This window comes from Heterodontus francisci, chromosome 12, assembly GCF_036365525.1.
Source record: "Heterodontus francisci isolate sHetFra1 chromosome 12, sHetFra1.hap1, whole genome shotgun sequence".
Lineage (NCBI taxonomy): Eukaryota > Metazoa > Chordata > Chondrichthyes > Heterodontiformes > Heterodontidae > Heterodontus > Heterodontus francisci.
The window spans coordinates 100,990,067-101,010,836 of record NC_090382.1 but is presented as its reverse complement, the minus strand read 5'-3'; the positions used below and the strand labels follow the sequence as shown (position 1 = coordinate 101,010,836).

At 42.6% G+C, this 20,770-nt stretch overlaps 1 protein-coding gene across 2 annotated transcripts in view; it reads left to right on the top strand.

The window, feature by feature from the left end:
- The first annotated feature begins 6,559 nt into the window (after window positions 1–6,559).
- rad50 (RAD50 homolog, double strand break repair protein) overlaps window positions 6,560–20,770 on the top strand; it is a 181,821-nt gene continuing 167,610 nt past the window's right edge. Inside the window, exon 1 of one of the 2 annotated variants that reach the window (XM_068043937.1) lies at window positions 6,560–6,622. The gene's annotated coding sequence lies outside the window, so the exon portion shown is untranslated. Of the gene's footprint in view, window positions 6,669–20,770 lie in introns of both variants that reach the window. The other variant, XM_068043936.1, reaches the window with a different exon arrangement.

Sequence of the window (20,770 nt, the reverse complement as noted above, 5' to 3'; positions counted from 1 at the left end):
ACTGACATGCAAGCTTCCCAATCAAAAGCACCAACAGCTTGCCTGTGAGCGGACCTTCGTCGAATAGGAGCACGGGAAGGTGGGTCTTGCTGGGAAGGCTGGTGCTGTCAATTGGGGATGCTGACCATGGGAGCATTGGGGGGGGTGGTGAGCATTCAGCAACCGGAGGGTGGGTTGAGCATGCAGAGATATTGTAAGTGTGGGGGGGGGGATGCTGAGCACATAGAGAGAGTGGGGTGGGTGAGCACATAGACAGTGAGGGTGAGCACACAGACGGGGCAGTGTTGGCGGAAGGAGGTGGTCGCATGATTCAGAGTGCTGGGTGGCATTTCCACTCCTGGTGCATGGGGAGCAAAATGAGGAATTGTTGGAGAAAAAAAAGAGATTAGTAATTTTTTTTTACCCAGTATCCCCTATTTATAATGCCTTTATCTTTACAAAATTTCCTTGATGTCGGACAAAAATTGTTACATGGCCCCTCATGAGAAGATCGGACACCCCTGGCCTACACTCACACATACACTTGTGCCACAAGTAAGAGAGGATGACCTGGAAAAAGTGAGGGGGAGAGAGAGAATAGAGATCATTCCAATCAGAGGTGGAATTGCGACAGACGCCATAAACTATGAACCTACCAGACATTCAACCAGCAGAGCCAGTTTGGGTCAGAGACCAAAATCCGTATCGAGAAGTGATAGAGCAGACACCACATCCAAGGTGGACATTGCATGCAAAGCATAGTGTGGTGAGATGAAATAGACATGCGTTGCTGGCAATACAGAAGTAGCCTCCTATCAGGGAAGTCAGTTATCTTCAAAGTTTAATGGACCAGAGATGCTGCATTCATCCACCAATCCAGAAGACAACCCGAATGATGAACCTGAGTCATCTACCAATTCCACTCTTGTACAGCAGAGTCAGAGAGACCACTCAGAGAACTCAAAACCTTAATCCCCCTCAAAGGAAAAGAGGACTCGTTATGGTAAACTTGTGGAAGTGCCACTGCCATTGTCTATGTTTAAAAAAAAAAATGGAAGTCAGCGACTTGGGGGAAGATGTAGTATAAGGTGGTATACTGAACATTGGGTTGTTACTGAGTAAAATATGCTAATTATGCTGTATGTCATTACAGGAAGTGATGTAACACCACATGTGTGGATCCCTCATGTGCAGGCTTGGAAGATGTAAACCATAGCAGTAAGACATGTTTCATAAAGCTGCCTTTTCTTTTAACCCATCAGACACTTCAGTTATTCTGTACTAGTTTAACAGTAAGCAGAATATTACAGCATGCACCACAGAATTTTTCACATGGAAATGTATGTTGTAAATATAACCTGAAATTATGTGTAGTGAGGCAGCTCAGAGTGCCAAGTACTGTATTGAAAGAAATTGAACTGTATTGCACTTTATGTAATGTTAAGTTTGAACCATTATGTAAGGTACTTTTACAAATTTTATGAATAAAGTGTATTTTTTGAAAAAAAGGACATTAAGGACTCCAGTTACATGGCCATTGTTTTCAACCCATGACCAATTTATTTTCCATACCTAAGGTTTACTCTGAATCCCCTGAACTCAGGTTCCTTCTGGAAATCGTGGTGCAATATGTCGAAGGGCTTACCACAATTCTCTTGTGATGCCACTTCCTCAAAGAGTTTGCTTTGGTTGGTCAGAAAGGAGCTTCTTCTGAATCCATGCTGACTTCCATTAACTAAGTTATTTTTGTATGAATAGGTTGGGCTTTTCTATTCATGTACTTTCTGGCCTGCAATTTTATATCCTTTAAAGTGAATGAGTGGAAAATCAGGGGCTAACAAGTGCAGAAGTGGAAATCCCTGACCATATCCTTCAAATTTACATCTGATAAATGGTTCCACTGTCTTACACAGAACTTGAGTCAGACTGATGGGTCTGTAGTTGCCTGTGGCTGATTGGTCACCCTTTTTGTATAAGGGCCTCATTTCTGCCTGTTTACAATCTACTTTTACCTTCCTTGTGATTCCTTCATAATTGCCACTGCTACACTGTCACATTTTGGAAGTTTTGGTCTTTATAGTATTCTTCACAGATTGATTATGCATCACTGATTCCCAAAATCTATGTGAATTCATACAAGTATTTAAAAAGCAAATATAGGCTGCAGCACTGAGATAGGCCTTGGGGGTTGATGTGTCAATGAGCCAGCTATTCTTCTTTTTGTTTTCAGCAACTAAGTTCATTGAACAATCCATTATCCATCTTCGTAGGTTTAGCCAGAAAATCACACTTACTATTGTGCAGATAATTCCATTCATGAGGTATTTACTGAATATACTCTTGGCAGAGCATGTAGTTGGCTGGGTTGACAGAACTACTGGTGAATCCCTGAATGGGAAAGGAGCCAGAAGCATGCCCTCGATTTCCTATTCATTCTCAATGTTTAGGAGGAAAGTCATATTTAGGCAGTCAATCACATTTTGAACAGGAAACAGCAAGGCTCAGACTGGACTTGAAATTGGAAGCTAAGATGCACAAGGTCAATTTTTGCAATTGGAAGTTTTCAACAGGGTTTAATATTTTTTCGAGGAGAGGCGCAACTGAATGAAGAAAGTAGGATTTATTTTAACTGTTGTTCTGTATGTTCACTTGCTGTCTGCTAATAATTTAGAATGCTTACAATGTTGTACTCGTCCTCTGTTTTGTGGCACTTTGCAACTTTTAACATTCTCATCTCTTCTCTAACTGAGCTCTTATTCCCAAGCCCGCAACCTCCACAACTAAAAAAGACAAGAGCAGGAGGTGCATGAGAATACCATCACTTCTAAGACCCTCACCCAAGCCACATAGCATCCCAACTTGGATGTCTATCACTCTTCTTTCATCGTCACTGGGTCAAATACCTGGAACTCCATACCTGACAGCAATGTACAAGTACCTTCACCACATGGACTGCAGCAGTTCATGACAAAGGCTTAATATCATCTTCTCAAGAGCAACTAGGGATAGACAATAAATGATGGCAATGCCCATGTCCCAGTAATTAATTTTTTAAAAATGTATTAAAGTTACTTTTCCTCTTTATTTCATTCTTGATTTATTTAGGATCATGCCTGTTTAGTATGAATGCTGGTTTTGCAGATATATGACACACACTGAATACTCAACCTTATGCTGTTAAAGATGTTATATTTGTTCAATACTGAAGTGTTGCTGCAAAACCTCCACTATTCAATTTGCTTGACCTGTTCTCTCATTTTGATGAAATTAGCCCATTTAAAGTGATATGTGCAGCGTTAGGTCTTTGGTATTTATAAATCCCAAGTCATGTTGCCTTCAGCTATTCTGTGCTTGTTGTCCCCCAAGGTTTCCGCAATTATCATTTTCTATATGTTGCCTAGGTCTGAATAAAGATGACCACCAACTCTTGTGAGTTCTCTGGTGCGCTAGGTTATTACTAACTCTGACTCCAAACCACTTGGGCTTTCCTAATTTATATTACGCTCATTTAAGTTGCTCATTAAAATAACTTTCCTACTCTTCTGTTGCTTCACAGAATGAATCATAGAATCATGTAACTTACAGTACAGAAGGATACCATTTGGCCCTTCATGCTTGTCCTGGCTCTTTGAAATAGCAGTTGTACTTAATCCCACATCCCCACTTTTTATCCATAACCATATACGTTTCTCGTTCTCAACTACCTGTCCAGCTCACTTTTAAATTAATTATGGTATCAGCCACCACGTGTTCAGATAGAGCATTCCAGATCCTGACAACTCTGAGTGAAAACATTTCTCATAATCTCCTCTCTAGATCTTTAGCCAATGAATGTTGAATCTATGACCTCTAGTTATTGACCCACAGGACTACAGAGTTTTGATCTGACCGTTGGTTCTGGGATCGCTGAGCTCTGTATATAGCATGCTGCTTCTGCTGTTTAGCGTGTATGTAGTCCTGTGTTGTAACTTCACCAGGTTAGCAAATCATTTTTAGGAATGCCTGGTGATGCTCCTGCCATGCTCTTCTACATACCTCATTGAACTAAGGTTGATCCCCTGGTTTGATAGTAATGGTAAAGTGAGGGATATGTTGGGCCATGAGGTTACAGATTGTGATTGAATACAATTCTACTGCTGTGGATGGCCCACAGCGCCTCATGGATGCCCAGTTTTGAGCTGCTAGTTCGGTTTGTAATTTTTCCCATGCTGGTAATGCCATGCAACACAATGGAGGGTGCCCTCAGTGTGAAGATGGGACTTCATTTCCACAGGGATTGTGTGGTTGTGACTGTTACCAATACTGTCACAGATAGATGCATCTACGTCAGGTAGATTGGTGAGAATGAGGTCAAGTAGGTGTGTCCCTTGTGTCAGTTCTCTTACCACCTATTGCATGCCCAGCTTGGCAGCTATGTCCTTCAGAACTCTGCCAGCTCAGTCAGTAGTGGTGCTGCTGATTTATTCTTGGTGATGGACAATGAAGTCCCCACCCAGAGCACATTCTGTGCCATTGCTACCTTCAGTGCTTCTTCCAAGTGGTGTTCAACATGGAGGAGTACTGATTCCTCAGCTAAGGGAGGGTGGTAGATCGTAGTCAGCAAGAGGTTCTCCAGCCCATGTTTGACCTGATACTATGAGGCTTCCTGGGGTCCAGAGTCAATGTTAAGAACTCCCAGGGCTACTTCCTCCTGCCTGTGTACCATTGTGCTGCCACCGGGGATGGTGAGGGAAGAGTCCAGGACATTGGCTGAAAAATGTGATTTGGTGAGTATGACTATGTCAGGCTGTTGCTTGACTAGTCTGTGGGATAGCTCTTCCAATTTTGGCACAAGTTCCCAAATGTTAGTCAGGAGGACTGTGCAGGATTACTTGGGCTGGGAATCCCTTTATCACATCCAGTGCCTAAGTTGATGCTGTGTGATCCTTCTTATTTTATTCTTATTAGACTTTTTGTAGCAGCTTACTAGGCCATTTTGGAGAGAAGTTGAGAGTCAACCTCATTATTGTGGGTCTTCTGTCACATATAGGCCAGACCAGGTAAGGATGGCAGATTTCCTTGCCTAAATGGCATTAATGAACCATGTGGGGTTTTACAAAATCTGGTAGTTTCATGGTCACCATTACTGATACTAACTTTTTAATTTAAGATTTATTTAATTAACTGATGCCCTGGCAGGATCTGAACTCATGTCACTGGATCATTAGTCCAGGCCTCTGGATTACTTGCCTAGTAACATAACCACTGTGCTACTCTTCCCAGTATGGTGATCGATAGGCATGGGATTTAAACCTTAGGAAAGGGAAAAACTAAGATTGTGAATAGTCAGGTTCAGTGTGAGACAGTGGCCAGGGAGGGAGATGAAGTCAGTCATAGAGGAGTAGAGTTTGTAGCGGAGACCAAATGGAATGGTTTGAGTCTTCTTAATGTTAAGCTGGAGGAATTTGTGACTAGACCAGGATGTCAAACAAGCAAACTGACAACATAGAGATAGGAGAAATTTTGGGAGGAGTGAAGGGTTACCAATTTTCGTGTGGAAGCTTCCCCATGCCTACAGTAATGCCACTCAGGGGCAGGTTGTAGATAGAGAGCAGGGGGCCATGGCAAAGACCGCTCAGGAGGTGATGATGTGGGAGAGGGAACAGAAGCTATCACTGTTAATATGTTGGCTGCATTCAAATAGCTGGGAATGGAACAGTGGAAGGGCAGTCCCAGGGAGGTGAAGAACAAGAGGAGAGGTATTGGTGGAGGAGAAATGTTAACTGTATGGAACACTGCTGAAAGGTGTACAGTCACCGTTACAGATTATTTTGTTTGTTACTTCAGCTGGGCTGTTTCGGTGCTTTCAGAAGAATGGATGTTGAACTGGAGAAATTTGAACAAAAACCTTCAGGAAATTTGTTGGGCTGTTGCAGTATTGCCTAACTCTGTAGCTTTGTGTGTTTTTAAAAATAAATACTTTGTACTGTTCTGTTCCTTCATTTGATACTTCAACAATGTTGGAGAGTAGAAGCATAGCCTAATTGTTAACCCTTAGAAAGATGTTCTGTCTGCAATGGCAGACTACCCTGCTGTGACAGGTAGGTGCCAAGGTGACTGGAGCCACACTGAATACTAGTTGTAATGTTATCATTTAATTTTATCAGTTTATTTTGCTTTAAGGTTTAGTCCTCTATCAGTTGTGGCAACTGGTTTTACAACACGGGGGGGGGGGGGGGGGGAACCTAATGCTTTCTTCTGGGCTTTATTAAGAAAAAGCAAACTGGAATTTCTAGATCATGGTGGGGAGCAAGTCTCACTCACAGGAGATATGTGAAATAGTGAACAATTGCTGAAAAGGAATGAAGCGGAATTGACAGCCTGGTTATTACTGCCAAACATTATTTTGGATAATAGAACGTGAGTTCAACTTTTTTGCTTGAACATACATTTTATATATATATATATATATATATTCTGCAATATTAAGCACACAGAGTGCTGCAGAGATAAGGAGGATATGTGGAAGGTAGCAGCTGCCGTTTGAGTGACAGGGACAATGCAGCCCTGCTTGCTGGAAGTCCCGCCCTCGCATGCGCGGTGACGCAGGGCGGCTGAATGTAGCAGTTTGAGCGGCATCAGCTGGGGTCAAGGTTGCATTGGAGTGAGTGTTGCGGGTTTAGGGTTGGGGTTCGCCTCCTGTTACTGGTGTAAGTTGTGGCCTTTGGCCTCTCCCTTCTATTTCTCACATTAACCCGTTCCCCACTCTGCTTTATATCTTCCGCCTGTATATTGTCCTCTAGCCCTGTTTTTTTGCGGACGCGTTGCCTTACTAAAACCCAAGGCTTCATTTTACCATATGTTGGTAATTGAACATGTTTGCTTTCACTTTTCATTGCATGTCTGACCGGGAGCCGCCAATGCACGTACGGGCCGCAACAAAACAACATTTGCTGCAGAAGTGGCATCGACTTTCTGCTGGCAGGACTGGCTCAAATACTGGATGAATGTAAAGATACTCCTGACCAGATTGTTAGCACCACAGATTTTATTTTTAAAGGCTTCTTGTAGAGTGTTCAGGGGTCTGTTTTTAAAGGGAGGATTGTGAACTACAGGTTATTCTAATACAATTGGTGAAAGATGATTGAATTTACAATGATATGGTGACTTTCACATCCTCAAACTGTCCCAAAGTGCATCACAGCCCGTTAATTACTCGTGAAGTGTAATCACTGTTGTTATTTAGAGACATTTAGCAGGCAGTTTCCACTCAGCAAGCAGCAAGGCCAGCATTTATTGCCCATCCCTAATTGCCCTTCTGAAGGTGGTGGTGCTGCTGCTTTCTTGAACCGCTGCAGCCCATGTAGAAGAGGCCTGTCGTATCAATGCTGGTTCTCATCTAGAGCAGCTCACCTAGTCCCACTCCCCTGCATTTTCCAAATAACCCTGCAATTTTTTTCTCTTCAGATAATTATCCAATTCTCTTTTGACTGCCTTGATTGAATCTGCCTCCACCACACTCTGAGACAGTGCTTTCCAGATCCCACTTTCTGCATAAAAAAATTTCTCATGTTGCCATTGTTCTTTTGCCTGTCACCTTAAATCAGTGTGCTCTGGTTCTCAATTCTTCCACCAATGGGAACGGTTTCTCCCTATCTACTCTGTCCAGATCCCTCATGATTATGAACACCTCTATCAAATAACCCCTTAACCTTATCTTGTCCAAGGAGAACAGCCCCAAGTCTAGGTCATTAAGATATAGGAAGAAACTTGGGGTCCTAACACTGACATCTGGGGAACCCCACTATATACCTTCCTCCAGTCTGAAAAACAACCATTCACAACTACTTCCTGTTTCCTGTCAATTTTGTATCCATGCTGCTACTGCCCCTTTTATTTCATGGGCTCCAGCTTTACTGACAAACCTGTTATGTGGCACTTTATCAAATGCCTTTTGGAAGTCCATGTACACCGCATCCACCGCATTACCCTCACAAGTGCCAGGCAATGACCATCTCAAACAAGAGAGAATCTAACCATCTCCCCTTGACGTTTAATGGCATTACCGTTGTTGAATCCCCCACTATCAACATCCTGGGGGGTTAGCATTGACCAGAAACTGAACTGAACCAGCCACATGAATGCTGTGGCTACAACAGCAGATCAGAGGCAGGGAATTCTGCGGCGAGTAACTCACCTCCTGTCTCCCCAAAGCCTATCCACCATCTACAAGGCACAAGTCAGGAGTGTGATGGAATAGTCTCCACTTGCCTGGATGGGTGCAGCTCCAACAACACTCAAGAAGCTGGACACCATCCAGGCCAAAGCAGTCTGCTTGATTGGCACCCCATCCATCACCTTAAACATTCACTCCCTTCACCACTGATGCATAGTGGCAGCAGTGTATACCATCTACAAGATGCCCTGCAGCAACTCACCAAGGATCCTTCGACAGCACCTTCCAAACCTGTGACTTCTACCACCTAGAAGGACCTAGACAGCAGATGAATGGGAACACTACCATCTGCAAGTTCCCCTCCAAGCCACACACCGTCCTGATTTGGAACTATATTGCTGTTACTTCACTGGTGCTGGGTCAAAATCCTGGAACTCCCTTCCTAACAGCACTGTTGCTGTACCTACACTCCTAAGGACTGCAGCGGTTCAAGAAGGCAGCTCACCACCACCTTCTCGAGGGCAGTTCGGGATGTGCAGTAAATGCTGGCCTAGCCAGCGATGTTAACATCCCATGAATGAATAATAAAAAAAAAATCAACCCTCTGTTACCTCATCAAAAAACTCAAGCAAGTTAGTTAAACATGATTTGCCCTTAATTAATCCACATTTGTCCAAGTGACTATTAATGTTGTTCCAAATTATTGTTTCTAAAAGGTTTCCCACCCTTGAGGTTAAACTGACTGGCCTGTAGCTGTTGGGCTTGTCCTTATAACCTTTTTTGAACAAGGGTAGAACATTTGCAATTCTCTAGTCCTCTGGCACCACCTAAGGAGGATTAGAAGATTATGGCAAGTGTATCTGCAATTTCCTCCCCTACTTCCCTCTGTATTCTTCGATGCATTTCATCTGGTCCTTATCAGCCAGCCAATCTAATAATGCCTCTTTATCAATTTTTGGCCATCCAGTGTCTCAACTACTTCCTCTTGTGCTGTGACTTGGACAGAATTTCCTTCCTTAGTAAACACAGCTGCAAAGTACTCATGTAGTACCTCAGCCATGCCTTCTGCCTCCATATGTAAATCCCGTTTTAGGTCCCAAATCAGCCCCACTCATCCTTTTACCACTCTTTTGCTATTTATATGCCTACAGAAGACTTTTGGATTCCCTTTTATGTTAGCTTCCAGCCTCTTCTCATTCTGTTACTTGTTTTTTAACTTCCCACAGTGCTGTTAGGGACAGAATTCCAGGATTTTGACCCAGTGACAGTGGAGAGACAACAATATAGTTCTAAGGCAGGATGGTGTGACTTGGAGGAGAACTTGCAGATGGTGGTCTTCCCATTTTTCTGCTGCCCTTTTTCTTCTAGATGGTAAAGGTTGCGGGTATGGAACGTGTTGGTGAAGGAGTGGTTTTAGTTAAGGGATAAACATTGTCCAGGAGACCTCAACAATTACTCTTTGAATAACAACGGAATCTGCAGGGCAGAGAGAGCATCTTTCTCTCGGTAGTGAACTCCAGTATCATCCTAGATTACCTACACTGGTCTCTGGAATGGGACTTAAACTATCAGTAAGCCAAGGCAGATACTGCCTTGATAGCTAATTACTGAAAAATTCAGTTACAGCTCCTGTGAGACAGTTAATTATTATAATTGAGGTCAAATGTGAACCATTTTTGTATCCTGCACAATTGGTGTCTTATACCAGCGAATGTACCTTGTCAGGAGTTATTCTAACTTCATAAATTACAATGCGCTGCCTGTAGGGGAACTAGATTTATACTTGAAAATGACAAATATACAGTGCTAAGGAGAAACAACAATTTGCATTTATGTAGTATCTGTAATGTAGTAAAACTTCCCAATCAGCTTCACAGGAGAAATTTGCAAACAAAATTGGATACCGAGCCACATGAGATATTAGGGCAAATGACCAAAAGCTTTGTCAAAGAGAGAGATTTTAAGGAGCATCTTTTAGAAGGATAAGGAGGTTGAGAGGGTTAGGGAGGAAATTCCAGAGCTTAGGGCCGAAGCAGCTGATGGCACGGCCACCAATGGAGCAATGGACATAACGGGATGCGCAAGAGCCAGAATTGGAGGAACGCAGAGATATTGGAGGGCTGTAGGACAAGAGGAGGTTACAAAGATGGAGATAAGTGAGTCCATGGAGGGATTTGAAAATAAGAATGAAAATTTTAAATTTGAGGTGTTGCCAGACCAGGAGACAATGTGGGTCAACGAACGCAGTGTTAATGGATGAATGGGACTTCATGTGAGCTAGGATACAGGTAGTAGAGTTTTGGACTACTTGATAGCTTTTTCAAAGAGCTGGCACAGATACAATGTACCGAATGACCTCCTTTGGTGCTGAGATTCTTTGATTACGTGACGGCTCAGTGGATGAATGTGATGTGTTGGTAATGAGCCAAAACACTGAGTCCCTAAAACTTGGTCAAACAGGTAAGTTTACATAGTGTCTTAAAGGATGAGAGAGAAGAGGAGAGGTTTTGGAAAGGAATGCTAGAGCTAGGTCCTAGACGATTGAAGGTATGGGTGCTAACGGCGGGACAAAGATAGTGGGGAATGCACAAGAGGTTCAAGTTGCTGGAAAACAGAGTTCTTTGAGCATTGCAGAGCTGGAGGAGGTTACAGGTGGGAAGTAACATGACCATGGAGGGATTTGAACATGAGGGTGCGATTCTCTTTTTAAAAAAAAAATTGAGGTATTAATAGACTGGCAGCCAGGGGTAATGGGTAATTGGGACTTGACGTGGGTTAGGATTTGGGCAGTAGGGTTTTGAATGAGCTCAAGTTTTCCTGAGTTTGGAAGGTGGGAGGCTGGCTAGGAGGGCATTGAAATAGCTGAGTGCAAAGGTGACAAAAGCATGGAAGCAGGTTTCAGTAGCAGATGGGATGGAGACTGGCATTTACTTTAAGAAGACATAGACCTGGACGATAGAGGCTTATAAAATCACAGAAGGACCAGTGGGCCTGTGGAACAGGCTGCCGGCTCATGCGATGAATGCTGATTTGCTGAATCCCTTCAAGATAGAGCTAGACCTATTTCTGATTGAAATGGCGATCACCTTGTACAAGAGGAAGGTATCCTGTAAAATAAATTAGTGTCTATATGATATTTTGAAACGATTTTGATCACCAAACAGGGGTCGGAGAGTAATTTTCTGATTTTTTTTCCCTCTAATTGTCATGTGATTTTTATCTGCTTTTTCACTTCTGCCGAGAGAGTACACGACCCTGGGAGGGTGGGGAGTGTTTCTATTGTGATGCGCTCGATATCACGACTATATGGGAGAGTCTTGATGGATCAGTGGGTTTTTTCCTTTCATTTTCATCTGTGTAAAGTGGGAGTATATTTTGCATTGTATGTAAAGTTGAAGAGAAGTTCTTTTGCTAAAATGGGGAAATTTTACGTTGATGGGAAATAAAACTTTACCTTTAACATAAAGCCACGTAAACCTTTGCTTAAAATAGTGTTACGACCAGGTGAGAAAGAGGTCTAGGATTCCCTTTCAGCCTTCACCTGGTCTTACTGTAACAGGGTTTTATTTTTAAACAGTGTTTTTAGCTCCCCTTTGGTGAATCTTTGATCACTACTTTCCAACTATAAGGCAAAGAAACGAGCACAAACAGGCTTTCTTAGGTTTAGAGAAGAAAGGTGAAATTTTATTAAACTTAAACTCTAACTCAGTTGACGCCTTTGGATACACAGCATGCCCATGCTAGCATGCATACGCGATACGCACGTGCAAATAGAGACAGGAAAAAGCAGAAGAAAAATAAAGTGGAAAAGTTTGAGGCAATATCTGAAGAGTTTTTATTACGGGTCTTCGAGCTCACTGTATAGTCCTTGTTTGCTGGTAGATCTTGCTTTTCGTTGGGGTCCAGTATTATTCTTAAATCTTGTTCACTGTAGGAGACTTTTCTCTCTTGGGGTTCATGTGTCTTAAGTTGGTTTTTGGAGTTCCGTGAGAAAGAGATGGGAGCAGACAGGCAGGAGATCGTCTTCAGTCCAGGAGCATTCTGCTTTCTGCTGGTTCAAACACTCTCTCTACAATTTAAAACTCCCCAAGTTGGCCAGTAGGGTAGTCACATGACCGACTGGTATAACCACTTCTGGCTTTGTGTATTGTATTGGAGCAGGGGTAGCTCCTTTGTTCCAAGCAGTGTCTGTTAATATGCAAAAAGTCCTTCCAGCCAGGGGCTGGCAACCCCTCTCTACAGGCCTTCTCCTCCTAGCAACAATTTGAAATTTAATGTCCGTGTGGTGAAATTAATGTGCCTCATTCTTGGCAGGTGTGGGCCTGCATGACAATAGTGAGAACTATTATTTGGGAATTTGGATCCACACATCTAGATTATCTCATTTATGTGGTACAGCATCCAGTAAGCGATCTGTTTAACATTTTCAATGTCTATAAAGTTGTTGGAAAATGGTGAGGCTAAGATTCAGTTAAAATGTACATTAGCCCTTTAATGACCAGTAGCATTAATGTTAGTGGTATTATTTCACTGTTGATCAGTTCCACTGAAAATCATAAGAACATAACTAGGAGTAGGCAATTCAGCCCCTCGAGCCTGCTCCGCCATTCAATACGATCGTGACTGATCTCATCTCAGCCTCAACTCCACTTTCCTGCCCGTTCTCCATAACCCTTCAACCCATTACTAATTAAAAATCTGTCTATCTCCTCCTTAAATTTACTCAATGTCCCGGCATCCACCGCACTCTGGGGTGGTGAATTCCAAAGACTCACTACCCTTTGAGAGAAGTAGTTTCTCCTCATCTGTTTTAAATCTGCTACCCCTTATCCTAAAACTATGACCTCTCGTTTTGCATTGCCTCACAAGAGGAAACATCCTCTCTACGTCTACTTTGTCAATCCCCTTAATCATCTCATATACCTCAATTAGATCTCCTCTCATTCTTCTAAACTCTGTAGAGTAAAGGCCTAAACTGCTCAACCTCTCTTCATAAGACAAACCCCTCATCTCTGGAATCAATCTAGTGAACCTTCTCTGAACTGCCTCCAATACAGCTACATCCCTCCTCGAGTAAGGGGACCAAAACTGTACGCAATATTCCAGGTGCGATCCCACTCATGCCTTGTACAGTTGTAGCAACACTTCCCTACCTTTATACTCTATTCCTTTGATCATACATTTTTGGAGGCCATTCCACCTGTTGTGGAGCTAGTTCTGCATTCTGTTACATAGGGCTAAAGTTTATAGACCCTCTCGACGCCAGGGTTTATGGTGGGGGTGGGGGGCAGAAAATGCCTCCGGGAGAGGGCCACCATGCACCCCGACGCCGGGAGGGCCCAGCCCAATATTGCCTGCGGCGTCGAGGCCGCGTGGCAGCCCCCCGCCGCTCGGTCATGGGACCGCCATTTAAATAAATTTAAATTAATGAATTAATTATACTTATGCCACCGCCTTCCGTCCCACTGCGATTTTCCTGCCGCTGGCCGGCACTCCCACACCTTCGGATCCCCATCCAGGGAAACAAGGCGGAACACTTGTGGAGAGGGGGCAGGAGGTAGGTTTCTCAGTGCGTTTGGGGGATGGGGAGGGGAATGGGGTCAAAGTCACTATCATTGGTGTAGGGGATGTTGGGAAGGGTTTTAGGTTAAACTTTATGCACTTTGGGGGGAGGGGCGAAGGTCAGGTGGACAAGGAAAGTGTTTTTGTGGGGGGGGGAGAGGGCAAGTAATTAATCTTATGTTTATTGGGGGTGGTGGGAGAGGGGCAAAATAAATGTATTTTTTTTTCAACTTCATCTTTAAATATTTAGATTTAACTGTAGGGCTCAAAGCCCTTTAAAATGACGTCAGCGTCTGCGCACAGGCAGCTGATGCCATTGCTGGGAATGGACAGCCCGCCTCCTGCATGTGATTGGAGGGGAGGGAAGGCTGGGGGCAGCTGGCCCCGGCTATTTAAATGAGCCGTCGCGGTGACTCTGCAACGTGCGACCTGCACGGGCAGGCCGCCATTGTTTTCATTGGCGTCGGACTTTTAAAATTCAGCCCATAATTTGTTGTAAAGGGACCTTCTGAAGTGTGTCTCTAATTAAGCCTGGAACTTGACTGGGGTAGCCATTCAAGAACGCACTATCGTAAATCTTTTTAAGAAAGAGATTTGGTTTTGATAGAGTAAATAAGACCAAACTGTTCCAGGTGTCAGAAGCATCAATAACTAGAGAACACTGATTTAAGGCGATTGGCAGAAGAACTGGAGGTGACATGAAGTTTTTTTAAATGCAGTGTTGTTACGATCGGGAATGCATTGCCTGAAAGGGTGGTGGAAGCAGATTCAATAATTACATTCAAAATGGGATTGGATTAATACTTGAAGGGAAAAGAATTACAGAGCTATCTGGGCAGAGCAGGGGAGTGGGACTAGTTGGATAGCTCTGTCAAAGAGCCAGACAGGCATGATGCATCAAATGGACTTCTTTGCTCTATCATTCTAAAATTTTAAGCAATGTAATGATGCAAGTGATCTGCAATGTGGAATAATAGGCTGAGTGTATTAAAAGGCAGTAACAGGGAGGCGGTGGTGTCATGGTAATGTCACTGGACTAGTATTCCAGAGGCCTAGGCTAATGCTCTGGGGACATGGGTTCGAATCCCACCAAGGCAGATGGTGAAATTTGAATTCAATTATTAAAATCTGGAATTCAAAGCTAGTCTAATAGTGACAATGAAACCATTGTAGATTGCTGCAAAAACCCATCTGGTTCACTAATGTCCTTTAGGGAAGGAAACCAGCCGTCCTTACCTGGTCTGGCCTACATCCAGACCCACAGCGATGTAGTTGACTCTTAAATGCCCTCTGAAATGGCCTAGCAAGCCACTCAATTGTATCAAACCACTACACCCCAAGGACTGCAGTGGTTCAAGACGGCAGCTCACCACCACCTTCTCAAGGGCAATTAAGGATGGACAATAAATGCTGTCCTCGCCAGTCTATGTTGTGACAGGAAAGCGCAACAGGCTTTACTAAAATTGTTAGATGCCTGAGATGAGGTAACTGATTCAGGCTTCTTATTTTGGTTTAACAAATTTTGGGATTTAGTAATGATGCTAACTATTGCTGTTCGTCTTAGCTTCCTGTGACCGGCTGCACTTTTGTGTTCTATTTCTTTGTGTGATTTGCCATCTCTGCATTTTGGCTGGCTTGGTAGTTGCTGATAAGATTGAGACATGTAGTCTGGAAGATGTGTCCTGGTTATTCAGCTGGGGAAAAGAAATCGTCTTGATACGATTGCATCTGCCCTATGGTGACGTGTCTCCGACTCTTAAATTACCGCCACCTGTATTGAAGACAGAAAATGCTGTAAATATGCAGCAGGTCAGTCAGTATCTGCAGAGAGAAAAGACATGTTCCTGTTTCAAATAGTCCTTCAGTACTAAAAACTGATAAGCATTTTAGCAATGTCAGAAAGAAAAGGGAATGGGGCTGGGCAGGGAAACATGTATGTGTTTTCTTTTAAGCAGGTTGCACAGGAATTGTTAGGCGAGAAAAGGCTATGGTCCATCTAATTCACCTTCTATCACCCTGGTAGTCCTGATAGAATGATAAGAACATAAAAAATAAGAGCAGGAGTAAGCCATTCGGCCCCTTGAGCCTGCTCCACCATTCAATAAGATCATGGCTGATCTGATTGTGGCCTTAACCCCACTTTCCTGTTTGCCCTCCCCCCATAACCCTTGACTCCCTTGTAGATCGAAAAACTGTTGTGACTCAGCCTTGAATAAATTCAATGACCCAGCCTCCACTGCTTTCAAAGGAAGAGAATTCCAAAGATTAACAACCCTCAGAGAAGAAATTCCTGCTCATATCTGTCTTAAATAGGAGACCCCTAATTCTGAAACAGTAGCCCCTAGTTTTAGATTTCCCCCATGAGGGGGAACATCTTATATCTATTCTGTCAAGGCCCTTCAGAATCTTATATGCATCAAAAAGATCACCTCTCATTCTTCTAGACTCCAATCAGTATAGGCCCAATCTGCTCAACCTTTCCTCATAATACAGCCCCTTCAGCCTTATGAAATAAAAACAAGAAATGCTGGAACCAGTCAGCAGGTCTGGCAGCATCTGTGGAAAGAGAAGCAGAGTTAACGTTTCGGGTCAGTGACCCTTCATCAGCCTATTGAACTCAGAGGAGTTCTGCCAAATTTTTGCCCAATCACTTGACATATCTATGTGCCTTTGCAGACTCTCTATCCTCCTCACAACTTGCTTTCCCACCTATCTTTGTATTCACAGCAAATTTGCCTACAATGCACTCTGTCCCTTCATCCAATCCATTAATATAGCTTGTAAATAGTTGAGGCTCCAGCACTGATCCCTGTGACACCCCATTAGTTACAATTTGCCAACCTGAAAATGACCCATTTATCCCGACACTCTGTTTCCTGTTAGTTAGCCAATCCTCTATCCATGGAGATAATGGAGTTGTTGGCAAATTATAGCAATCAGTTTCGATCTATTAGTCTGCAGTAAACCCAGAAATGACAAAAAAAACCCCAGTGGTAGAGAGCTTTGGCAACCACATGTCCAAAGCCACCTTTTTTTCCTCCCAAACACTTGCCACATGTCATGTCTTAAATTACTCATATAGTCCATCTTTAAATGCTATTTTCTGAAAGAAATATACCTAATTTGCATTTGATTGAATGAATAATAACAGCTTCCACTGTCTCCCTCGGGAGTCTGTTTCATAGACTGAACAATCGTTCATTAAAATATTGTTTGCGCAGACAAATTTTGAATATATCTTTCAAGTACTAGTCATGTCCCTGAGATCTACTGTTCTGGGCAAGGTGAAGTAACCTGCTATGGTTGACCCTATCTGCATTACCTTTTAGAATCCAGTGAGAAAATTACGTAATTGCTTCGCATAGTCCAATCCCTACATCCCCTTAATCATTCTGGTTGCTCTCTTCTGTCTCCTTTCAATACGTGTAATATCCTTTTTGTACAGCAGTAAGTAGAACTGTATTCTAAATGTGGTTACACCAATGATTTATAAAGTGGCAGGACGTTTTCACTATTTTGGCTCAATATTGACCTTTTAATACATCCCAACATCTGATTTGCTTTGCACGCTGCTGCTGATAAATTTATTGCCAATCAGGGCCGCCAGGTTGCTTTCTTTTACCATGTACTTTTTTCTTTCCATTTAAGTGATCCCTTTCTGAAGTTGCACGTCCTACAACTCAAAAACGTCTTCCTTTCTGTCATTGGAGTATCTTTTTGTGTTTCTCTCCTCCCTGCTTCCCCTGTCTTCCACCCTCTCCCCCCATCTTTCCTCGTCAAAGTCTATCAGCATAACCCTCTTCCCTTTTTCGGCATATGTTTATCTGGCTTCCCCTTAACATGTATAGTGTAGATACATTTAACAAATCCCTGTGGTAGCAAGTTCCACATTGTCACCACTCTCTGGGTAAATAAGTCCCTTCTGAATTCCCTATTTGATTTCTTAGTGACTATCTTATATTGATGGCCTGTAGCTTTGTTCTTCACAAGTGGAAGCTCTCCCTCTCTCTTGCTCTCTCTCGACCTTTCAAATTTTAAAAACTTCTACTTGGTTACCTCTCAGCTTGCTCTTTACAAGAAAAAAATAGATCCAGCCTGATCATCTTTTCTGGTGGTTTTTCTTTCTGTCTTTCTTTATCCTGTAGTTTTTTTAACTTATGAAAAATACTTGGTGCTCTTTCAGAAGAAAATCAGACAATGAATAATGGCAGCAACTTTCAGAAAATTGTTCAAATCTAGATTTTTCTCATGTTTGTATGCTGGCTGAAAGATGCACCTGCTGTCTATATGTTTAGAACGACTCAGTTAAATTATTGCCTTGTATTCACTTCAGATTTTCATGTTATTAATAAATGTAAGGCATAACTGAATAAGGAAAGGTCACTAAGGACTATTAAGCCTGCTTTTATATGGAAAAGATTCTCATTCCTGGGGAAAATTGATGTACAGAGAGATTTGGGTGTTCAGGTCCATTGTTCCCTGAAGGTGGCAACGCAGGTCAATAGAGTGGTCGAGAAGGCATACGGCATGCTTTCCTTCATCGGACAGGGTATTGAGTACAAGAGTTGGCAGGTCATGTTACAGTTGTATAAGACTTTGGTTTGGCCACATTTGGAATACTGCGTGCAGTTCTGGTCGCCACATTACCAAAAGGATGTAGATGCTTTGGAGAGGGTGCAGAGGAGGTTCACCAGGATGTTGCCTGGTATGGAGGGCGCTAGCTATGAAGGGAGGTTGAGTAGATTAGGATTATTTTCATTAGAAAGACGGAGGTTGAGGGGGGACCTGATTGAGGTGTACAAAATCATGAGAGGTATAGACAGGGTGGATAGCAAGAAGCTTTTTCCCAGAGTGGGGGATTCAGTTACTCGGGGTCACGAGTTCAAAGTGAGAGGGGAAAAGTTTAGGGGGGATATGCGTGGAAAGTTCTTTACGCAGAGGGTGGTGGGTGCCTGGAACGCGTTGCCAGCGGAGGTGGTAGATGCAGGCACGATAGCATCTTTTAAGATGTATTTAGACAGATACATGAATGGGCAGAAAGCAAAGAGATACAGACCCTTAGAAAATAGGCGACAGGTTTAGATAGAGGATTTAGATCGGCACAGGCTTGGAGGGCCGAAGGGCCTGTTCCTGTGCTGTAATTTTCTTTGTTCTTTGTTCGTTTGGATTCTTTCTAGAGTCTACTTTTGCTGTGAAAGTTGCTACTTCCTGTAGTTTAACTTTAAAGTTTTTGATTGCAGAATCTCCAATGTACTTCCAGTTCTTGGTGCCACAAAAACGTCAGTCCTCAATCAGAATGAACAAAATGTAATGAGGTAGGGCCAATAAGAAACCAGTGTAGTTGATGTGACAGCTTAACATCACCTTAACAGGGTGATTCACTTTTATATGATTTCAGTAACTCCATGGCTATGTTGGCAAATTAGCCCATGGCAGCATGGGATAGTTTGCCATTGACTACAAACAAGATTGTTAAGAATTGATTCACTCTCAAGTATGTCGTCAGTGTCAATTCTGGCACGTTCTCAGTGTTACATATTGTTTAACTAAGAAATATGAAATAATTTTATTCACACCGTACTTAAGTTTCAGAGAAGTGTTTAAGTTTTGGGAAGTCAATTATAAAGTATAATAGAATATGTTTTTTTAAAAAAAAGAAACACAGTGGGGGAAGCCTGCAGCTGTAGCTAGAAATAGTTTTCAGGAAGGAAGGTTTCTATTTATCGTTCTCCTTGGACAGATGTTGAGTTGAAAGGTTGAGTTGTAAATGAAATGTTTTTATAGTGATACAGTACAGAAGGAGGCCATTCAGCACATTGTGCCCGTGCCAGCTCTTTGAAAGAGCAGTCCAATTGATCTCACTCCCCTACACTTTTCCCATGGCCGTGCAAATTTCATCTTTTTGAGTATTTATCCAATTCGCTTTTGAAAGTTGCTGTTGAATCACATTGCAAATCGCAACAACTCACTGAGTAAAAAAAAATTCATCTCTTTTTTTTGCCAACTATTTTAAGTTCTATGTCCTCTGGTTACCAACTGTCCTGATGTTGAAAACTGTTTCTCCTTATTTAGTCCGTCAAAACCTTCACAATTTTGAGCAACTCCATGAAATCTCCCCTTAACCTAACCTAACCTCTGTTGTGAGGAATACTATCTCATCTTCTCAATCTCTCCAGGCAACTGAAACCTTTCATCCCTGGTACCATTCTAGTAAATCTCCTCTGTCACTCTCTAAGGCCTTGATGTCCTTTCTAAAGTGTGGTGTCTAGAGGCCCAGAATTGGACACACTATTCTAGCTGAGATCCAATCAGTGACTTAAAGATTTAGCACAACCTCCTCAAGGAGGCTGTATACTTGTTTAACAGCATTATCACTTTGCCTTGCCACTTTCCCAGATCTCTCTACCAAAGGTCTCTGTTCCTACACTCCTGTTACAATTGTACCATTTAGTTCATATTGCCAGTCATCATTTTTCCTTCCAAAATGCATCATTTCATACTCCTCTGCATTGAATTTCATGTGACATGTGTCTGCCCATTTCACTACTCTACACTCTCCTGAAATCTGCTGCTATCCTCCTTACTGTTTACTACATTTTCAAGCTTTTTTGTAATCTGCAAACTTTGAAATGATACTGCCTATACCCAAGTCAAGTTCTTCTCATACATTTGATGAAAACTTTTCTCAGCTCGCCTTTGTGACAGGAAATTGATATCCTTCAGGGGTAAAATGAGCCTTTTTAAGAAGCCTTGTTTCCTCGTGCACCACATCTCAAAACAGGAATTATTGCAAGTCAACATTTTAACAGAAACGCTCGACAATAATGTCTTTTTGCTAGATTAGTTTGTGTTTCCTGCTGGTTACCCTGGAGCCTTATCAAATGCTGTGACTTTAGTGTGGGGCAGGTCAGTTTGCATACATAACAGAAGTAACTACATTTCAATGTAACTGGTTGTGAAGTGTTTTGGGATATCCTGAAGACATGGTAAAGTGGTATCTAATTGGAAGTTCTTCCTATCCTTGTAGTAACGTGGTTTCTAAGCCTGCCTCTATTCACAATTTCCAGGACCACT